At 47.2% G+C, this 23,202-nt stretch overlaps 1 long non-coding RNA gene across 1 annotated transcript in view; it reads left to right on the forward strand.

Annotated features, from left to right (window-relative positions):
- The window catches only part of LOC129385761 (uncharacterized), a 60,636-nt gene extending 45,244 nt beyond the window's left edge, over nt 1–15,392 (forward strand). The window contains exons 4-5 of the long non-coding RNA XR_008613315.2: nt 11,703–11,780; nt 15,184–15,392. This is a non-coding gene — a long non-coding RNA (uncharacterized lncRNA). The remainder of the gene's footprint in view (nt 1–11,702; nt 11,781–15,183) is intronic.
- The last annotated feature ends 7,810 nt before the right edge of the window (nt 15,393–23,202 follow it).

A 23,202-nucleotide genomic window follows, 5' to 3' on the forward strand; every position in this document is an offset into this window, starting at 1 on the left:
CTCCACTGTTTGATCGTGTGACCATATTCGGGAGGGGTAAGACAAAATCTTAAAAGCTTTTCACATTGTAAATGAGGAAGGAAATTCTATGAGTGATACATCTTTCTGTTTAGCCAACAAGGAACGTGCTTACCTATCATGTGAGTAAAAGGTGATTAGAAAAACTCGCATTGATGCACGGATCTTGATAGTACAAGCTGCGCAAGCGTCGGTTGTTTCGTGCGGCAATGTATTTTCGAGGTCTTATCAATGCACATGTCTTGGGTGGAGTTGACGATGCGCATGTGTCGGAGGTTATGTGACGCAATGTGACAGTCACAGTGAAAAGAACTTTAATGGAGTGTCCTGAGGAACTTCATTGGGGGGATCCGAAGGCACCCCAATCAAGTTGGCGGCTCCGCCCATGACGGTACAAAGGGTGGTGACACTCTGCGACGTTGCCGGCCCTCTCGATGGCCTGTAGTTGGTGCGTGCATTCCGAGCTCTTCAGCAAGGCGCCACACTTGGATTTGTATTGAAGGTCAGAGCCCGCGTTGTACGGGCACAGCCAGAACAGCTGGTCGAAGGAGCAGCATGCGTGACCGCATTTGCGGCGCGACTGTGGGAAGTTGGGTTCTACCCAACTAAGCGCACTGGGGATGATGTAGGATCTCGTCTGTAAGGGCCTGAAAGTAAGGGCCTGAGCCCTGTTCAGTTGGCTGGGGGGGGGGGGGGGGATATCCTCCTGCTGTGTCTGCAATGCGACATAATTTCGTGATAGGTGGTACGATGATCTTTTAAGGCGCAATCCTGTGGCACAGCCCGACCATTAGCTCGGGCGCGGTTCGCTAATTCACGCGCCAGACAGTTTGCCCGATTGTTAGAGTTGCAACCCGCTTGGTTATCTATATCGTTCACGTGGGCCGGGAGCCATGCTATGCCATGACCTCCAGTTTCTTAGCCTGCAGTAATACGAAAGGACCTGTTGTCCATGCCGGCTGCGTGTTTTGAAACTAGAGCGGACGAGAAAGCCCTGACCACCGTGCGCGAGTCGGAGAAAGTGGTCGTCGGGCGTTTTGTACCTTGAAGAGTCAAGGCTTTCGCCGTTTCCCCCGATTCAGTCGCGCGTTTAGCGTAGATTGACGCGGCGCAGATCAGTGTTCTGAGCGCGTCAGCGACCAAGATTGCAAACCTGTCTTCGCTGCCATATTTAGCAGCGTGGACGAAGAATGTACCTGCCCCGTAAGGATCGATTCGTCGAAGGATGGTTCTAGCCCGCGCTCTTCTGCGACCTTCATTATATATCGGGTGGATGTTCCTGGGTACGGACTCTACCTTTATACTTTCCTGGGCTGTATAGGGAATATACCATCTTCATCAAGAAGTTTAATGCCCGGCTTTGTTTCGGAAAGCCTGTAGATCTGTGAAATAAGATGTCCTTCGATTAATTCGGCTGTAATGTTGTGGATTCAGTTCGAACAGTTTTACCGTGCTAGCGGCCTGCGGAATACCGAGCATTCTTTCGACGCCGGACCTAATGAGCGCGTCGACTTTGTTGTTTTCAATTTTCCCCATTTGAGGTATGGTGCGGTGGAAGTAATATGACTGATGAAAAAAGCTTGGAAGACCCTGAGTAGGTTCTCCTCCTTGATTCCTCCGCTTTTGGTTGTAATTATAGTGGTGACTCAGTATATTTTTCGCCTGCGCGCGTAGCTTGTTTAGAGCTTTTGCATTACAGCCTTTGGCGTTGATAAAGTGTCCTAAAATGTTGATGGAGTTCACCGTCTGAACCGCTGAATGAGGTGCCCTTCTCGTGTCGTAATTTCGACTGGCAGCGTTTCCAGAGGCCCGAGGTTCCTAATGCCCTGCCAGGACTGCCTGTGCAGAAGGAGTTCAGATTTGATCGGTGAAAGCTTGAGAACCGTGCATGTAAGAAATTCTTCCGTTGCCTCTATGGCAAACTGGAGAGATTGCTCAAGATCGGCCAGGAATCCCCCCCGGGGACCAGATTGGGATATCGTCTGCATAGATTGCATGACCTATTTTTGGGAGTTCGGCCAGCCTTTCGGAGAGTTTATCAATGGCGATATTGAATTGTAGCGGGGATACGACCAAGCCCTGAGGGTTTCCCCAGTTGCCCGTTTCGTAAGGACTGCCCGAGGTCGTGCCCAGTCCAAGGAACGCTTTCCATTCCGATAGAAATGACAGAGTGTAATTAAAGAATTTCCGCCCTAGGTTGAGAGAGGAAACTTCGTTCGAGATTTTTTAGTGAGCCACATTATCAAAGGCCTTAGCGAGGTCGAGTGCAATGATTTCTTGGACGTCCCGCGTCTCGTTCTCGAATATTGATCTTTTCAGGAGGAGCTTTGCCTTCTGTGTGGAGAGTTTCTTTCTAAAACATAGTACATTATGCTAAATTGTTCGTCATTTCCTATGTGTTCGACGACTCGATTGTGTACAGCATGTTCGGCCACTTTGCAAACGCCTGTTGTTAGAGAGATGGGATGCACATTATTTATGTGCTGAGGTTTTTCTGATTTGGGGATGAGCACCCCCTTGGCTGTGCGCCATGCCTACGGGACCTGCCCCGAGCTCCACTCATCGTTTATATCTGCCGTTAGGATTTCGATGGCCTGGTCGTCCAGTTTCCGGAGGAGTTTGTTGGTGACCCCGTCTGGCCCCAGGCCGATATTCCATTTAAGTTTAAGAATGCGTGCCTGATTTCCGAAATTGTGAAAGAGTCGTCTAATTCTGGCCTGTCTAGCCCGGTGTAGCCCAATCTCGCATTTATGCCTTGCGAATTTCTTTCCTTGATGGGTGCGTAGGTTCACGCGAGTTCCTTGACAATTACATCAGTTGTGAGGCCCGAGACGACCTGCGTATGTATGAGCCTATCGACGGCGAGATTTAACGCACTCCTGGACTGTTTGTCATTGCGGAGTCTTTAAAGCAGACTTCACTTACTACCTCTTCTCATGCGACCGTCCGTTTTGTTGCATGTCTCGTCCCACTGTCGCAGTGGTGCCAGTTGTCTGGAATACCCCTCTATTTCCTTGCTGACTAAGTATTTCCTTGATTTGCTCGTAGTCGGCCATTTCATTTCTGCGTTTTCCACTTCTCTGCAAGAGCGAGTTTAGCCTCCCGGAGGTGCGCCAACGACGAGTCTATTTTGGGACTTCAATTTGTGTGGCGATTCCTTTCGTCGTGTTCTTCACGGATTGTCTAAGATTGGCATTTAGCTCTTGGAAGGATTTGTTTGAGGGGCCGTTTCGGCTCGAATTTTCCGGAAAAGATCCCCATCGACGTATTCGCATTTGATTGGAGGTTTGGGTTTGGCCTGCACCGTGATTTCGATAACGCACGGGTCACTCGACAACTCCTCCTGGAGGTTGTCCCACGTACCCTCGATATTTCGGAAGAGTGCGAGGTATGGCGTTGCGCCTTGGCTGACCGATTACCCCTTCTGGTGGGAAACCTAGGATCCGTAACAAGCGTGAGGTTGCAATCGACTGCACATCGGGCTAAACTTGTGCCTTTCTTGCTGGTAAAGCCGTATCCCCATTCCGTCTTCGAAGCGTTGAAGTCCCCCGCAGTTAAGAGGGGCGCGTTTCTGGCTGCCCTGATTACGGAATGGAATAGGGCATTAAAGTCTGTTCCTATCCGCAGGCAAACTGTAGACGTTAAGCATCAAAATATTCGCGTTGCTCGATAAATTGGGTACGAGCTCGGTCAGTTGCGCTTCTAGTCCGCCCCGATATTTTGGACCAGTGTGTTCCAGAAAGGCGACGCTCTGTTTAACTACGGTGGCGATGCCTCTCCCCGTTTCGCTTTTGTGCGCTAATGCGCGACACCCCTATACAGTGATCTCCTTCTGAGCGAGCGTCCTAACGGAGCCTGGAATCTAGTGCAGTTCCACAGCCAAATTTGAACATTAGTGTTATTTGTGATCGCCATCTTGTTTACTGTGAAATTTTCAGAAACATTTGGCGCCACCGTTTGGATTTGATCCGGTTGGGAGTGGTTCAATATGCGTTCTTGGTCTGCGTTTGGGCTGAGCCCTAGGTCCTTCTAGTCGCTTTAATATCAACCCTGTGGCCGAGAGCATTTCCATAAAATCCTACTCAAGGTCTTTTCCCATTTACCCTCGTTTTTGACGCGGGAATCCGAGGCGGCGGACGGGGTCTGGCTGACGACGGTTATGTCTCCCTCAGTCAGTGTACTTATGTGGTAAACAAACTTCTTCTTTCTTTCTCCTCAGTGTCGCTAAAAGGTTGCCGCTTGAGCACCTCGCATTTTGACTGCCCGGCTATTGGTCTGGGGTTACTGTTGCTAACCTCGTGGCGGTTTACGAATTTTCCTTTCATGCTGTTAGAGGATTCCTTAAGCTCTGCGAGCTCGCGTCTAAGTTGCCTGTATTCCGCTTCGAGCGTTTGGATGCGGTAATCGTTCCTATGCTCTGGCTTTGCCTCAGCCTTTGTTTCTTTGCTTGGGTTCTTCTTCCCAGACGGCGGCGTCGCTCCCTTGACTTTGTCGGCCCGCGTGGCCCGCTTGACGAATTGGGAGCGAGACCGGCATTTCGATCTAAAGGAGTGTTGTCCTTGCCTCGGTTTGGATTTGCAGTTGGTGCAGCCGATGAGCTATCGCCGATTGCGTTGGTGACGTAAGACTCTTCGTCCAGTTGTGCCCTCATTTCTATATGTCGGCGCCCTCGATGTCGCCGTCGTACGATGTATGGGATTTGGATATCGGTTTTTGCACGTTCGGTCCCCGGGGTCGTGGGGCCCGCCGCATGCTAGCATTAGGGGGTGCACTGATGTTCTTCTTCGTCCTCCGCTTTTGCTTTTCCGCAACCGTGCCAGTTACTTCTCTCTTCCTCGCTGCTGATGCAAAGGTCGACACAGTGGCCTACGTGGCCGCAAGAATGGCAAACGTCGACTTGGAGTCGGCATAGAAGACATGGCAACAAGGACGTGCCGCATATAACGTGCTCGGGCGCACGCATGCCTCTGAACAATATCACGACTAGGTGCGAGTTCTTGATTCGTCTGGCTTGTTGTGCCATGGGATTTATTTCGTTCTCAATCATTTTTCTATGTGATTATTTGTCATGAGAGGGGTCGATGTGCCTTATTACGACTTTGCACGTACCCTCGAGGGCGATGTTGCACGCCGATACCTCGTAGGTGTAGTGAATGGTATGGATTTTATTTAGTCTCGCATAGGCCTTCGTATTAGAGGCGTGCTGGGTGGAGATGATTAAAATATTCTGTTACGTCTTTGGCCACGTGGTGTCTTCCTTCGCTTGCTCCTCAGGCAGGACCACCGTCATGGCCAGGGCTTGAGTGAGCAGTACTACGTCGGATTCGAATATGTCGACGCCTCCCTTGGAGCGCACGATAATCTTGATTTGTTCCTTGGGTAGCTTCGGAAATCGTAAAGCTACCACTACATGCGACAACAGACAACAGCCAACAGATGGAGATTTTCCTGGGTTAATTACGTCCATACCTTTCATAGGTACGACTTCAGGCATGGCTTCGCTTTAGGTGAACGCACGTGTTGTCGCTTCAGTCACGCACATAGACGGGGAAACGCGAGCACGGGGTTCAACGTAGGCCTGCCTGCACCGCCGCGCTGAGAGCAGGCTGCGCCAGTTAAGCCTAGCTCCCTCGTAGGCGTGATCGTAGAGAAAAAGCCGCAGAAAATGATGAAAAGTCAACCCACCGACAAAAGTTTGGTATCGGCGGATTCCTTGCAGCTTGACGATTCCGGTAAGGTATGTATTTCCAGCGGCAATGTGAATTCCAATGAAGTACATTTGAAAGCCCAGCGTCCGTCCATGTCTAACGCATTTTCCTTGTGTGCGCGTCCTTTGTGTTTCGCTGGTACCCCTTTTTCCAGTACAGTAACGTCCTCGCATTGCAACGTCGCTGTCATACCGCCTTCGTCGTTCCATCGGCTTCAACTATTCTTTGTCATTCTTTCGTGTTATCTCTGTCGGCATTAAATTTTGATTATTTCGTTCTTGAGTCTATGTTACATTATGTTGTGGCTATGACGCTACGAAGGTTATGTCTGTAAAGCAATGAGCGGGGCTAGTTGGTGGATGTTCGTAATTGTATTGCGCTTAGTGTTACACTGACGAACATAAGGGACAAGACGCCGACGTACGTAGCGCAATACGTCTGTGTAGGCGTACATTTACCTGCTTCAAATACTCCCAAGAGACCCAGACCGTGAGAAGGAAACTTACAGGAACATAAAAGTGAGCTTAAGTGCCTGCTTCATGAACAGCAGGTTGCCATTATCCCTCAAGAGAAAAGTTTATAGCAGCTGTGTCTTACCAGTACTCACGTACGGGGCAGAAACCTGCAGGCTTACGAAAAGGGTTCTACTTAAATTGAGGACGACGCAACGAGCTATGGAAAGAAGAATGATAGGTGTAACGTTAAGGGATAAGAAAAGAGCAGATTGGGTGAGGGAACAAAGGCGAGTTAATGATATCTTAGTTGAAATCAAGAAAAAGAAATGGGCATGGGCAGGACACGTAATGAGGAGGGAAGATAACCGATGGTCATTAAGAGTTACGGAATGGATTCCAAGGGAAGGAAAGCGCAGCAGAGGGCGGCAGAAAGCTAGGTGGGCGGATGAGATTAAGAAGTTTGCAGGGACAACATGGCCACAATTAGTACATGACCGGGGTAGTTGGAGAAGTATGGGAGAGGCCTTTGCCCTGCAGTGGGCATAACCATGCTGATGATGCTGCTGCTGCTGCTGCTGCTGCTGCTGATGATGATAAGTGCCTGCAGCGGGCACTACGATATTTTAACTGGGAGCTTGCCAATCTAGTTAAAAAGCACACAATCGTTGCATTCTGCGTAGGCTAATATAAAGGGCAGAAACTCGGAGGGTAACAATAAATTCTCGGGAACAACTTAAGGACTGTGCGACGAGTGATAGAACAAACATGCTTAGGTTGAACGTTAAGAGACAGAAAGAGAGCCGTGAGGATCATAGGACAGAGGGGGATAGCAAATATTCTGGTAGCCATCAAGAGAAAAAAAATGGGGCTCTAAATAAGATTTGTAGCGTAGGACAGATAAGCGGAGGACCATTAGACAATGGGTACCAACGAAACTGAAGCAGTAGTCGAGGGTGGTAGAAAATTAGGTGGTGTGATGGAGTAATAAATTTGCAGGCGGAAGTTGTAATTACATACTGCTAAGTAACAGCTTATGAACTGCTAATTGCAGATCGCTGGCATCGACCTTCGTCCTGCAGTGGACAAATAAATAGGCTTATGAAGATGGTGTCGCTGTTCTCATGACATTGTCATCATTGTATCGTCTTCAGACACATGCTATCATGCATCCGTTGTGATACCACCGTTGCCATGCCATCGTATTCATTCCATCGTCACTGCATGCTCACTCTGCACCCCACTCTTCCATGCTGTCGTCGTCAAACCAACGCCTTCAGACAGGCTTGGTGATGCACTTGTCCTCGAGCCATTGTCGTCGTCATAATTGTAAAATCTTGTCTTTCACGCGTCGCCGCAACCCACTTCATTTCCAGTACCTCATAGCTAACGTCCCTGTACTAACGGTTCTATTATATATGCACTTAGGCATTACATTGTGTGGCGACTTGTCCTGGAGCACACACATTACGAAGATCATTTCATCCGCTAATAAAAGACTAGGAGTTTTAAGACGTCATCTCCACCAAGCTCCTCACCATGTGAAGGTGTTAGCGTACAAATCTTGTCAGATCAGAATTAGAATATGCCTCACCCATTTGCAACCCGCACCAAGCTTACCTTATGAATGCATACAAATCAGTCCAAAACAGAGCAGCCAGATTCATCCATTCATCATATTCTTACGACATCAGTGTGTCAGCGTTGAAAGCTGAATCCGACTTATTGCCCTTATCACTTAGTCGCCGCATTGCCAGCCTTTGCTTGTTTCATTAATTTTTCCATAGTTCACTAGGCCGCGCAACCCTCCAGCCCGCATATCTCATCGCATTCGTCAGCCTTTTCAAGATTCCCGACGTCGTCCCCGAGCTACCACCTTTGCCGCGTCATTTTTTTCCCGTACAGAAACAGACTGGAACGACCTACCCAACGACATCGCAGCCATCACGTGCTCATCTAACTTTGCCAATAATGTAACGAGTCATATTTCGTTGTGTTATTACTTGCTCACCATAATATATGTACCCATCCCTTATGTAAAACCCCTCGTGGGTCTTTAAGGTATTAAAATGAAATGAAATGGAACACTGCTCGTAATCCCATTATTCTCATACAGTTGTGACGGACGCGCCGTCATTGGGTTGGCATGCGTTCGCCGTCAAATGATCATCGTGTTGCTGCTGCCGTTACACTGTGGACATTTTAATTACAAAATCCGACACTCGTCATGCCGTCGTCGTCAATGCGTCGTGGATATACATACTCTATCATGTATCCGTTGTCGTACCATCATCCTCACGTTATCGTCCCGCTGCCGTCGCTATTGGCGGCGAGCTCCACCACTGGAAAGGCTGGCGCCACCATCGGCGTGACGTGGTATGAGGGATCACGTGGACACAGCGGCCGCGTCGGCTGCATCGGAAACGCCGAAGCGAGCTGAAAACGAAAGTGTAAAGTCTCACGTGCGCCGTGGTTCTGATTAGGTGGTGAGGCTTTCCCGCCTTGGGTATCTGCTTGAAAACATTTGAAACTACTATAAAAGGTAGTGGCTGCCTTTGGAGGCGTGCAGCATGGTAGGCTACTGCGCGGTGCCGCAGCGCCGGGCGTAGGCAACGGAGCCCGGTCTCAGCCTTATTCACACGTAGCCGCAGGGCAAGGAGCTGCGTGAAGCTTGGCTGGCGAAACTTAGAACCGGCAGACAGCTATCGGCTACAACTCAGATATGCAGCAAGCACACACGCGAGGAAGATTTCTGCTACGGCGCCGGAACTACGCGATGTTCCGTGATTAGCAGGAAACGCGCACTGTGACGCTCGCCCGCGCCCGCTGCCCGGCTAATGTCAGGATGGTTTGGTCTATGAACTTGTTGATGCTAGATACTGACAAGTTCACTAGAACGGAAAGGGAGCGGTAAGGCGCACATTAAAGAAAGGCATGGCATATGCCCATGTTTGTGTTAAGAATTAATTCACTTGATTATAAAAAAGAAGCGGAGGGAAATCGCACGCTGAGAAGACCGATAAACATACAGTGCGATTCAACTTGAGAAATAATTTTGTAATGTCCAAGAATTTACAAGACAAAAAAAGATTGAAGCGTCGCCACGGCACATCACAGTTGCCTATAGGCGTCGAAGTCTCTATAACGAAATAATTCTTGGACAGTTCTGATAGCATCCACGCAACAATGGTTGCTAGTGTACTGTCAAATGCTCATATGCGGCGGCCTAAATCTCAAGGCACGGTGCGAAAACGGGCTCACAGCGAAAGCAAATCATTGTGCGCAGACATGCATGCAGACGCGCAGTCGGTCGCTGCGGACCCGTGCGATCGCTGGATTGAGGCTCCATTCTGTTATGCTCGAATTGGTTACACAGACAGCCCACTATGAGAAAATGTTTCACATTGTTTACTGTCAGCGTTTGACTACCTTTCACGCAAGAAGCCGGTTCGGGAGACTCCATCGCGGTGACTGCGCGCAGTGGCGTTCACTGTACGTATTCGATAAATAGATAGCGTCTGTAAACGATTCTGTGCTTTCAGTTTGCCCAAGATTATTATATCGACAGTCAAAGACTTCCCTCGTTTTGAGAGTACCTGCATAAATGCCCAAGAAGGCTGCCGCATGGTGTTCTTATTGAGCGCCGTAAGCGAAACCTATGAGGAGCGCGCCACGTGATCCCCCATACTAAGCAAGGGAGCAATTATTTGTTTAAATTCTGAGGAAGAACTCATCAGACCTGGTCTGAGCAATTTTGTTGGCTGAATAGTGTCACCTATATTGCACGTGCGGTATAGGCAAACATACAGAACGCAATTTGTTGAAGCGTCCATACAAATACTTTCAGAATAAATAAAAATTATGCTATGCCGAGATACCTACAATGTGAGTCCATACCAGAGAGACGCTTACAGGAATATATTTGTGCCCTAATTACACACAAATTCCCATAGCTTAGCATATAACCTTTATATATACCATTTCTGCATATACAGAGAATTTGCGACAACCTAGACGGGAGAGTGTTATGTGGCATTCTTAAGCACGAGGGTATCGATAATAATTTCGTGTAGCTGCTGTGTGAGAGATATAGTAAGAGCTGAGTAGAAGGCGGATGGGAAGGCACGAAATGTGATAATGCTAGTCAAATTCACTGAGGACTGAAGCAAGGATACCCACTGTCTGCACTGGTGTTCACTGTCTATGTTAAGTGCACAGAAGGACGGTTGAAAAATTGTGAAAATAGTTTGTTTTTTGTTATATCCACAATCAGCAAACGGGGCAAAACTGTGTAGAAGTGGATATGCGCGGATGACACTGTGCTACTACCATACCATGCAAGATATTTGGAGATACCTGCAAATACTAATTTATTAATAACTGGGACGCGCGCTCTCGAATATCTGCGCCATCTTTTCTAGCTCACTGTATGGCAGGCGCAGCTCAGTGCATTGTTATAATCTGCAGAAATGTAGTTCTGGGGCGCTATAACGTAAAGCTATTCCAGCGTTTTCTATTCCAATTCTCCAAGCAACCCTGCACGATTTGTCAAAAATATTTTTTTGATCATCCCCGCTTCCCTTGTCGGTCACGCGACCTCATCAAAACAGCGATAGCTTCCCCATCTGGTATGACGTGTACACTCCGATTATGGATCATTGTACCGAACAAATGAAAAATAGTTATTTCTGATTCGATTCCTTTTTGCTATTAGCTCTCCGCTATTGTTCTAAAGTTTCGGGTTGCACGCACTTCACCTGCCTCTCACGCGACGTCGCAAAACCGCAACAACTTACCGCGTCAAACTGACGTGTGCGGGTTAAAGATCCATTAATATGCTGAGCAACACTGAATTTTTTTCTGAAGAGCCGCAGGCTGCCCCGTTTCGACAGGAATAAACGATGCCTTCCGCCGTCGCTTCGGCACTGGCTTCTCGCCTCTGCTGGAGAGCATGGATTTATTTGCATGTAATAAATGTTTTTGCGTGGCCGTGTAACGCTTTCGAGAACTTTCGGCATGTTTGCGACCTCGTTATGCTAATTCTTCTTTGCTGAGGATCTGTTTTAGCGTCATTCTTAAGCTTCCGTTACATTGCGCCACGATTTTCGACGAGCCACCTCAACCTAAGTAAGAGAAAGCGGACCAATCGCAGACGCCGGCACCACCCTCTTATTCCGGTTACTATTTTCAGTGCAATGGCTCGGCCCCATCGAATACCTCACCACTTGAGCGGGCTCCTGGCGTCTTGTCAGCCAAATAGACTAGACAACCCGGTCAGTGTAGGCAATACTTTTTGTTTTTCAAGCAAACAAAAGTCACCTCCTATGAACGAGGAGACTGTTTGATTGGTTTGTTCAGACAACCCTGCAGGTCACTTGCCGATGCTTGCGTTAGCGGTTACACAAGTTTGACGTCTGAGAGATTGGAATAAAACATATTTGAATAGTCTTACGTTATAGAGCCCCTGGTACACGTGAATGATAGCATTCCTGACTTCACCGTGATGTTTTCTGTTTTGCCTTAGGAAGATACGGAACAGACTATACCCTATATTTTTGGGATGCGCAAGAGCATTGCGCCGTATTTTTGCTGCCAAAGAATGGTAAGAAATTAGAAATGTGTATATATTACCGGTAAGAAACAATGCCTGGAAGATTATTTGATACTGGGAGGTGTCGTAAGGACGTAGCCGCTATGGCCAACACTTAGGCCGGCCAGCCAAGGTACCGCGTTATCTCGGCAGCAGCCGATACCGAAGCCACCCATGTCCCGCACATCAGCGTGCGTTACTCTCGCGCTACATGCATGTGAGCCGACTTCTTGCCGGTCTCTTTAGGTTGTGGGAACGTTGCGGTACCTACGTCCACGCCAGCAGGCCCCAGTACTAGCAGACCACGCCCAAGAGTGCCCAGCCGAGCCCAGAACCACTGCTCGCGCTCACCAGTCACTTTTGTTCTCCACTTCTTCGACTGCTGCCTCCAATGACGGAGTTCCAGTAATACGATAGTCACCCCGCTACGCGGCCTCCCTCCTAGTGCGAAGGGCGTTTGAAATATGTGCAAAAGGCACGCCTATAGAAATAAGCGAGACTGCAAGCCTATATACATGAGTGGCAATTCGTAGCATTCATTAAGAAGTCCACGTAAAGTCCACGCTGCGGTGAAGCGTACGGATAGCTCTCTCGTGGTCGTGGCTAAGATTGTCGCAAGGGATGACGTTCTATGAGAAAGTGTCACTACGATTGAGAAGGAGACAGCCGCCTCTATCGCAGGTTAGATGCATAATGTACCACGACATATCGATGTAGCGGGATTTTACAGTGGATGCCGAAATAGTGCACACGTGCTCGCGTCAAGTGTGCGCCTGTGTGCAGACAGTGCCGCAGGAACACCGCTAACATTTCTGTGTGCTGAGGACCTCTTCTTGCGTTGTAGACATCAGCTATCCCATTGCGGTGCAACCCGGTAAGCAGAATTCAGGCGTATTTACCGGTTCTTGGCGCGTGCCGAGATTTCTGGCCGCTGATGTTCTCGTAGATTCTTGGGCCTGGTAGAAGTAGGAGCCCCGAAAGAAGACCATCTGGCAGCTGGCGACATGCATGGAGACAGCGCAAGTGTTGGTCACTGACGTTGTCGTAGAAGCGAATCTCCAGCTAAAGAAATAGGATGGCACAGCTTCTTCTGCAAAACTTCGGTAGGTCAGGCATCCGCGAAAGGTGCGAGCACAGGAGACCGGAAGGCTCAACTGCTGCTGCTTCCCACGAAATCTGGAATCCCGATAGCATCAGGGTTGTGGTGGTTGATGAAGGCGTCGTAAAGGTTGTGCTTGTGGCGTCGCCGTGGCTTCGATGGATGAAATTTGTGCCTTGTGGATCCTGTGCAAGAGCCTCTGAATATTTGATGAGTCAGGTGCCCCTGAACGGAAAGCGGATTGCTTGCGGGAACGTCCAAGAAAGGAGATTGGCGGGCCATACCATAGCTGAAAGCACTTGCGGTTGGCCCTGTGAATTCCTTGCAGAGAGTGCTCGTGCCGCTGCCTTCATGATAGGGAGGAGTCTCACGGACCGAGTAGAGGTTTGACGCTGGGACCGGTGCGTCTTGACCATGGATATGGGTGGACGGTGGCGATGTGAGACGACATGTCGCGTAATGACGCGACGGTTCCAATGGCGATAGCTGTTGTGACTGAGCGCTCGAAGTGGCGCAGTGAGAAGGACGGCTGCCCGCAAGTCTTTGTAGAAGATGGGGCCGGGGGACAGGAGCGGCAGCCGGGGCCTGGAAGCTTGTTGATATTGAATTGGCTGTCCAGCGGGATGAAGCAGACGTCCGGCAAGTCGATGGGGAATTCGCGAACACCCTACAACCGCGAGACGTCTGCCGGACCACGTGAGGTCACGTCATTCTCGCCTTGGTAGATTCGCTGCACGGACGGTGACATGGCTGGGCTCGGTTGCCCTTGGCCGAGAGCTTGTACGCGCTCGAAAAGCCGATTTTCGGTTTCGCCTCAGGCAATTGAAATAGATTGGGCTGGACAATCGCGTGAGGCGAAACCGAACGTTGGGTTTTTGAACGCGTGCACAAGATGGCAGCCCCGGTTATCGTTATGTGGGAGGCAGCCTGAAGAGGTAGTCGCGGTGTGCCCAGTTTATTTAGGCGAGCTAGCCATGGTGCCGCGGGATTCCGGAAAAGGCCGACTCCACGGCCACCCCGTTGAGCGCCTCAACGTTTTCTATTAACGCTCCACATGTACGTGAGTCGGGTTCTTCTTCACCGGCTTTGGAGGCGATATTGGGGCTGCTACATTACAAAGCCGGCAGTGGGATTATAAATCCCAGTGCAATTATAGATACGACATCGCCACGCAAAACATGCCTACATTTCGAAGCCTCCCAGACTGATGGCACACCGTTGTTCACGGGATAAAGACGACAAGCCGCGATCATACGGGAAGTAGGAACACCCACGTCGCTTGCACCACATTGCATGTATTACCTACACAGTGACCCAGGCTTCGCTATATGTAATCAGCGCAAAGTCCACAAGTGGAATATTCTCCGATTCCCGGAGTTGCCCCGTTGTCTACACTTCCGAAAACACTGTGTCGCCGAAGTTACAATTTAACTAGTGCACCGGCTCCTGGCGGGACTTGACCACTGCACTATGACGGTTTAGACAATGTTAATAATAATTAACTAAGCCAGCGGGCACAATCAGATCATATCCACCTAATGTGGACTGTGGTGTAGTTAAGCGCTCTACTTCAGTTCATTTCTTATGTAGTGCACCATACATATTGTTCTTCAACGAACAACGGTACGTCTATCTTACACTATGGCAGGAAAATAAACGGGCTATTTTATTCAAAAAGAATTGAAAGTCATAATATCGCCAATATAAACGTTACAAATAACGAGGAGGTTAATATCACAAGATTCGTGAGTTGATAATGTACCCCGAGGTTTTCGCTGGAGCGTTTTCCACAGCGCTCCACATACCCTACGGTTTGAATCAGCCTGAAAAGTTGAAAGGTAGACGCCGACGGCTTTCATGTTGTCAGTCTTAGGTAAATTTGAACAATGTTTATAACTTTTTTTACAAATTTATCCTCAAATAGGTAAGCAGACGAAATACTTATTTTCTCAAACAAATTTTTTCCTAATGATAGATTCCCACTGTTTTTCAGTGAATAAAGGCCTTTGCAGTACGTCATTTTCTCACTGACCAGGAAATAGTATCTCAAAAAATCTCACTTGTCCAGTAGCCACAAAGTGACATTCAAAGAAGTTAAATATCATTTGCTTCTCTAGGTAATAACTTTAGCTTATAATCTTTCCATCGAACTATTAAGGTTAATAGATAGTAGCATGTAGGTCATTATCACGTGTGAGAAGTCCCTAATATTAGGTGTAAACCACATCTAAGGCTACTTAGGCACATGATAAAAAAAATTCTGGGTTACAATAAACAAGCAAATTGCATGAGAGGACATTTCGTTCTTTTTTTCAGCTTTGACTGATTGCGAAATGCACGTCTGGGGTGACCAAGTTCGAGCACAGGTCCCTAGGTGCCAAAGGGCATATAATAGGATATGTAGTCAACAATGGCCGGTTTACACCGACCAGTGCGGACATCCTTGATTTATTCGAAATATTTGGTTTGTGTTGAGGGCGCTATGAGTTACTTGTGTACTGAATAAAGGTTTGGAATAATTGTAATGTCGGATTAATATGGTGACAGAATGGGCGTTACATGCGTTTTGTCTCGTTATTACTGTGTTATACTCACCGTTCAATTTCCTCGGATCTGCGTCATCATCATCATCGCCTACGTAGGCTTCTTTGGCGTGCGTCGTTTCCGAAAAACGTGTCATACTTACAGCTGTCTTTCAAGTGCCGGACATGCACTTTTATCTCTATGTTCTGTAGCCGCGGAATTTTCGGTGATTTGCGGCCGCGTACTTGATGCTTAGGAAGTCTGCTCACTTTTTTGGGGCAGCGACATTGTCCAGCAACCATCAGCGGCACACTGATACTGACTCGTCTAAACGGCTATCAAGTGATGAGTCCACGTGGGTTCCTGTCCCGGGGCTATATTCCGATCGCCGTTCCTCCGCAGACTGTCAGCGCCGCTCATAGCCATGACATCAGCCGTGCTTCTATTGCCTACAGTAGTACCTTCAAACGAGTCACCTATATGGAGCCACAATCACTACTACACAGTCGGAGTTGCGGCGGCGCAATTGATGCTTACGAAAGCCATTTGATTTTTTGAGCAACGGACATCATTGAGGAATGATCAGCGTACTGTTGACACTGGCACGTCCACAAGATTTCGGAGGGACTAGTGCACAAGTGCTAATGGCTCATGGCAATGTGAGGATCGCCTTCCTTGCGAATACGGCCAGCATCGCTATCACTTCAGCGGTGCTTGATGTTGATATCATTTTAAATATTCTGTCATCGTTTCCTTTGGAATTTTTGCACTCCTCGTGTTGCAGCACAAATGAAAACTGGCTTTTGTACAGCAACAGGTCACTGAACTAAAAAGTATATCGATATATTTGAAAAAAATTCGTTAACCCAAATCGCATGGTGGAACTCGCATGCCAAACGTTCCGTGAATAAAAAATAACATTACGCAAAGGCGAAGAGATCGTCGTTTGATGATAATTGGGAACGTTACTGAGAGCAATCTAAGCCGTGTAGAACTGAAATCGAAGCGACTGAGAATAACGCTTTTAACAATAAAAGAACGCATCGAAAAAAAAAGTGGCGAGAAGTTCTGGAAGGTAATTAACCCCAAGCTATTTTTGTCATCCCCACTGAGGCTATCCAAGGACGGTGTACTCCTTTCACCATCATAGGCGGCGATTGAAAAAATCAATTTCTGGTTCCGTAATCGCATTGAGCTATACGTAGGCCGTGATTAGGCAGTCCTACGAGAACTTGAAAGTGGTCAGCAGGAGATAAAGAACCTACAGACTGCCGTCAGCCCATACTATTCAAAACAAATCTGGTATGGCCAGCCTAACTGCACGCATAAGAAAACTAGAATCGGCAATAGTTAATATATACGAAATCCAAAGCAGAGTGTTACAGTGGAAGAAAAATTGTGAAACTCAGGACACAGGGCTACAATTGAACAAAAAGTGTATGGCATTGAGAACCGTAGGAGACAGGGCGATAACAGTCTTCTTTTTCAAGCACTCAAGATAAAGATGGATGCAATCCGTATGATGCAGTAGAAAGGAAAGTGTTAGAACTATGCTCCTCTATTCTGAAGTACGAACACATTGCGATTGAAGGGGCACACCGCCTGGGGAAGTAAACAGAAAACCAACCTTGACCGATAATTGCCAACTTTGCTTCATTCAAAGATGCAGAAGCTGTTTTGTCAAATGCGAAGGAATGTAAGCGATCCGAAATAAGCATATAGGAAGATTGTTCGGCAACTGTTCAAATGAAATAAAAGAGATTGTGAGATTACTGTGTGAAAAATAAAAATTAAAATAAGAAAACCCATCTAAAATACGATTCCCGGTACCTAAACGGTGTCAAGTATATTTTTGATGAATAGTTTGGCCAGGCAATGCGCGGTGATGACAGAAGTCGACGAATCAGTCTCTCCTTGCTGTCTTGAATGTTAAGTGCATTAGCATTTGGAATAAAACACATGATTTCGCTGCCATCCTTGACATGGCTTGGCCTTCTTTGATGCTTGAATAGGAATCTTGGCGTGCTGAAACTGTTAGGGATACGAAAATTTTCCCCGAAACTATATTGTTACCAGTAGGGCCGAAACTGTCGTGGAGAAGGCGTCCTTATACTAATCGACGAGGTGGTTAACTCTAGGGTAATTGAAATAGACGTTGGCCACAGCGAAGCAGTATGGGCTTTCATTACGCTTGATAACGGCAGAATTCTTCTTTTTGTTCGTTTTACTATTGTGTCGAATAGTCCACCTAACGTTTTGAATGAGCTGAGTGCTGCACTGAGACTGTGCAAACGAAATATGCGGGAATAGGTGGCGAATTTAACTTTCCAGAGGTCTATTGGGTACACCAGGGGCCTATTTCACGCGAGCAGAGTGCTTTAACAAGCGCAATTTTGGAAATATGCTGTTCATATGGTCTTGCGAATTCGGTTCAGCAGCATACACGCGTAACTAATAATTCATATTTGCTATTCGCGAACGCTCCCACGGCTGAGAAGTGTCGTGTAGTACTCCCAGGCATTATTGACAATGGTGTTATTCTTTGGGAGCTAAAGCTGCGTACGCAAAAATTTCAAGTTTGGGATTCGTGGCGTATTTAGGACTATAAAAAAAAACGTACAAGTCATACAGCGCTTTCCTTAGATCAATATTACGATGTATTCGAAATCTTAGTGGAAACCGACAATGCGCATATAGTGCGAATCATACTAAAAAATAAACATCTAGAGTTACCGGCCGATGTGTGCCATCATGGATAATGGAGGCGCGACTCACCAAATCTGAGCTTGTACAACGCAACTGCGCAGGATCGCTACAGGAGCTACTGTTTACGCTGCATACTGAAAAATTCCTTCATTTACTTGAGTGAAAAGCTTAAGAAAATAACTAAGCACATGTAAATCCAGAATCAAAAAGGGGCTGACATATGGATTAGCACACTGTGGTGTAAACGTTATAAACATGGATACGGTGCCTCAGAAAGGTTGGCCAGCGTTTCGATAGGAGGACCTTAATTCGTCAAAGGCAGCCTCATCATCCTCGGCATGATAGTTTTAAAGGATTAGTAGAGTGACGTGACGTGTGGTGGTTGTCGGTGGTGGCTGGTTGTAAAGGGAGAAACTTCAAAGAGAATGAGCGCTGTTGCCTGACATCTGGAAGCACGGATCCTAAGACGAGGGGATAAGAGCGGAAGAGTAGGAAGGCGGGGAGAAAAGAACAGAAAGAAAACGGGAAGAAAGAAAAACAAACACCAAGAGAAAACGAAAGAACAAGAAAACAAAAGGGGCATGGGAGGTTTTGGGTTAGCGAGAGGTTAGGGAGCATCCAGGGGTGTCGTCGGCGGCATGTTTTTGTGCCTTTAGAAGGCGGTCAGGCGGTCAGTGCGCGAGTAATAAAAAACAAAAACAAAAGGACATCACTTGAAATAATGAGTAGCGCAACACTATTGCGTCGGGTAATTTTGAGCGAGTCAAGATGGCGACAAGGGGCGAGACGGCACCGGCAATCGCGTCACGGCATGGTGGTGGCCGTGCATCTTCATTATCTGCGCCATGCGACGGTTTTGCACAGCCTCCAATGTCTGACTTGTCAGAGCTGTCGACATAGCTCGACGGCAAGTCGGCTGAAGGAGGGGACCACCAGCGTAGGGAAGGGATGGAGATCGCTGCTGCAGTTGCGTTGCTCTCGCTGGCTTGTCGGTGCCGCGGTTTAGCCTGGGGAAAGGCGCTTGAGGTCGAGTCTTTTGACACGGTTCGAGGCAGTGGAGTCGGATTGTTGCAGAGCTGACACGTCGAGTCCGGCGCTGCTATTTGTCCCTGACGGCATCGAATCGCAGGCAAGGCGAAGTCGGCGCTGTTGCGGTTGGCTTGTGGAGTCTGGGAGGGCGTTAGGAGGCGTGGGTGACAAAGACAGGCTAATGCCATGCACTGAGCCACAGGCAACGGCTGTATGGCTGGTCGCCCAAGCATCCATAGCAGTCTGAATTCGGCGTTCAGCAGCCATTCATCCTGTTTTCTTCGGTATGACCAGCAGATTCCTGGTACTGCTCAAATACCAAGTCACTCCGCTCCTGCTTGCAGCGACTGGTTGAATGCATAGTTTACTGGCTGTCGGAAAACCGAGGAACCTCGCTCGTGTCAAATCTCCATGGATGACTACCCGCTTTTGTTATCCTCTCGTCACATCTCGCGCCAGCGCGCCTCTAGTATCGTGTTTTCCTTGCAAAGGTGCCAGTCATGACATACCAGCACTTTTTATCACGACTGCGCCTATATTAGCTGGTCAACGTCACACGAGCACGCGGCCGATTCAGGATACAACTCGTCAGCTACTTCGCTGGTTCTTGCGCATGAGACATGCCACCCTACCTTTCACGAGCCACAGCTGCAGCACTTCGTCTTTCAGGCACTGCACGTACATTCTAAATCGGTCTTGTTCTGGGTGCGCTACACGTATAGAAGCTAACCTACAAAGCCCCCTTTCTGGCTAACCCACTCGACCTTAAATGTTCATAATAGTTCTTGTGTTACAAGTGCTGCCTGGAAAAAAGTTTTGGGAACACCAAGTGAAAGTTATGAGCTCTGGCTGTGGAAAAGCAAGAAATGCTACAGGCCAAGGCCTGCCTATCTGGACGATGTGATCGACGCCTCCCTATTCAGCAAAACCTGGCACCCTGCCTTGATGTACCGACATTTTGGACGAGGCCATGGTGCCTGGTGCCAGACCCATGGCAAGTTGGTCCACTAGGTCGACCAGCCTACATCACCAGAATTATCGAGTGCCGCGAGATGACGACTGTCATCCTGCTGCCTACATGAGCAGCAGTGAAATGTGTGCGCACAATGACCCGTGCCTCTACAATCAGCGCAGGCATGGCAGCTAGGCACAGAACCGCTAGAGCCGCTACCATTTTTCGCACCGCATCGTCGGTATCGTCGTTGGGAGCTTCCACTTGCGGTCTGCTTCGTTCGATTTGACATCCAGTCCCCAAATGCTCACCCCCAGTGACAGCGTCATCGCCGAAGCTTACAGTATCGAATGTGACAAGACCAGTCATTTAATGAGAAGACCGCAAATTCTAGACGGGAGAGGTGACAGCTAAGCAGCCTCCACTGGTGGCTGGTTGATTACTTTGCGAAAGCAATGGGAATAAGCTGGGGGCACTAACGGCTGTCTTATTGCAATGGGAACTTAGCTGAGCCAATTCACGGTAGCGGGTAGGAATCCGCTAAAGCAGCCAGACATTTGTGGGGTCTTCGCGAACTATAGAGATAATCGCCTAATTTGACGCAAGCTGTGCTGTCACTACATTTTCTACACCATGAAGCAAGGTGGCATTCCGTGGGGGACCAGTTTGCCGCGGATACCTGTTCCAACATGGAGACAGTTCACTACTAACAATAATTTAGGCGACGGTTGATGCTTGTTGAATGGGACTTGAAGTCGCAATAGTCTTAGAAAGTTGAAAAATTTGATACTATGAGAGCTTATACTTTCAATTTAACAACTGCTTTCGTATTTGCTTCCGCATGAAGGTATACACAGCAACCATTTTCTTCGTATAATAACCATATAGGCGTGTATATTTATTGACTGTACAACAGTTCACATGCATTTTCACACTCTTACTTGCGGTAGAATTCAGTAAGATGAAAACTAAAAGCTTCAGAAAACAACAATAAGAAAAATTTAATTGTGAAAGAATGAAAGAATGAATTCTGCTCAAATCACCAACAGTAATTAAGATGCTCCTGAGTTCTTGAATATATGGTAGTTACTGAAGCTTTCGCACGTGAAAGACTTATGGCCGTGGCACGTAACCTTAGAGTCAGGGAGAATAAATGGCCTGCCTCTCTTTGCAGTTGTAAACATTTTCGCCTACAAAACGAATTACCTCTGCTTCGATGAACAGACGGTTCGAAAGCAAAACTGCCATTCTCACGTCCTACATAACTGCGAAATCGTCATTGGCTTCCAATGCGCCCACACCGCTTTTACCACTCGCCCACACGTGGCACATTTACCATCTCGGGCACACAATCGAATGAGTACGTGGTGCGACGGAAACTAAGTGCCGCTCAAGTAGCTTATGCCAAAACATGTTTACAGGACACGACACCGGCTGCTGCATGCTCATCTATAATAGCACGACAAGGTCACTTTAAGAAACGGTAACAATGTGTGGACCACTACCGCTGAAGGTCATAAACTTGACCGTTTTGCCTGCTTCTGCTCCAATTGAACAAAGGAGCTCTGGCAAAGGAACCATAAGTTATCTTATAGCACAGGAAACGAATTTGTATAGAAAAGCAGAAAATGTTTTTTACATAACAGCTCTGTATTTTTCATTTGTGCTGTTCGGCACCTCCATTTCGACGCACTTGTTGACAAAAGCTTGCCATGTGGCATGGATATCACATGATATTATAAGCCAGGAAGCTGCTGCACTACAAAAGAACAGCCGATACCGTCATTCCGTGTCTAAGGCTAGTATTGTAGCGCTTTCGGAGCCATACACTAGATTATTCATCGAAATCATGCAACTTCTACACTTGATTGTATTAGTAGGCCTGATTGTCGCAGCTAACAGCGCTACACTTCAAGAACTAAGGAATGTAAGCAAATTTCGTTGCATTGTTTACTCATCATATTGCTGGAAATAGATACCATCATCCCAAATTCCTAATACTGGTCGACATAATACTTGATTTTGTTAGCCATTTCAATAAGTTTAGCATAAAACGGCCCAATTGAATGTTTTGTATGGGTCGATGGTCAATAATAACGTGAGTGTTTACACTTCAATGGGATTGAGAACACATCTGTATTTCACTATGTAGCCGCCTTGCCCAATGTGCTTGAAATGAACATGACGTTCTGCGAGAAACGGACACCGGGATAGTAAAATCCCCGCGATTCTGCTTGAGGCATTTAAACGCATCTCCGTTTATTTAGTGCACAGGTATGAATTTCTAAACTTTGTTCTTGAATTTCGACCTTTCGCTCTTTCGATAAGTTTTTAAAACTATGCGGTTATAAATGAAGACTTTGATCTCTACAGGGAGTAAAATTTAGCCCTCTCTCTTCAGGGGAAGGTTTAGCTTGGGGGCTCCCATCTAAATACGTTGAAAAGTAAGAATTGTTTATCGCGGCAACCACTTGAGCAACTTTGAGGAGGTTTGTTGCATTAAAAAAAAGTAACAATTTAGTGACCGCTTCAACGAAGTTTCGGTACAGGCATTTGCTGCGTTTCTAAAAATTACGAAAGATCACAGATTTGCAGAAACCCCAACTGTAAAGTTTAGAAGTCCGTAACTAAGGAATGAAATATGATATTAAGATTCTGTAACTTACACCTAACAATGTATATAAAGCGGAAAAAATTGATTTATTATAGATGACTTTTAAGTACACCACGAGCGGCAATGCCAGGAAACCCTTCATAATATAGTGACCAATTTAGGTAATGTATACAATATATACTAAATTTGTCTGCTTTGCATTTAATAAGGAATGCAAGCAATATAATATTGTTATTCGTTCTTGGTGCAGAGTTACGAATTTGTAAACTTCGTGCTACCACTTCTTTCCGAACTTACACATATTGTGAAATCTTTAATTATATTCGTGCCCTAAATCAAAATTAGCTTAATCTTCACTTCGATTTTGCTTTTTCTTAAGGCCACCAAATTTCATTGAAATTGGCCCAGCGGTAATCTCAGAAAAGCATTTGTGCATTTTAGATGTACTTGATTAGGCGACATCGGCTTACGTTAGGAGTGAACTAAAGCTTTCTCGTAAATGCCACCGGGT

The sequence above is a fragment of the Dermacentor andersoni genome, chromosome 7 (genome assembly GCF_023375885.2).
Source record: "Dermacentor andersoni chromosome 7, qqDerAnde1_hic_scaffold, whole genome shotgun sequence".
NCBI classification, from domain to species: Eukaryota; Metazoa; Arthropoda; class Arachnida; order Ixodida; family Ixodidae; genus Dermacentor; species Dermacentor andersoni.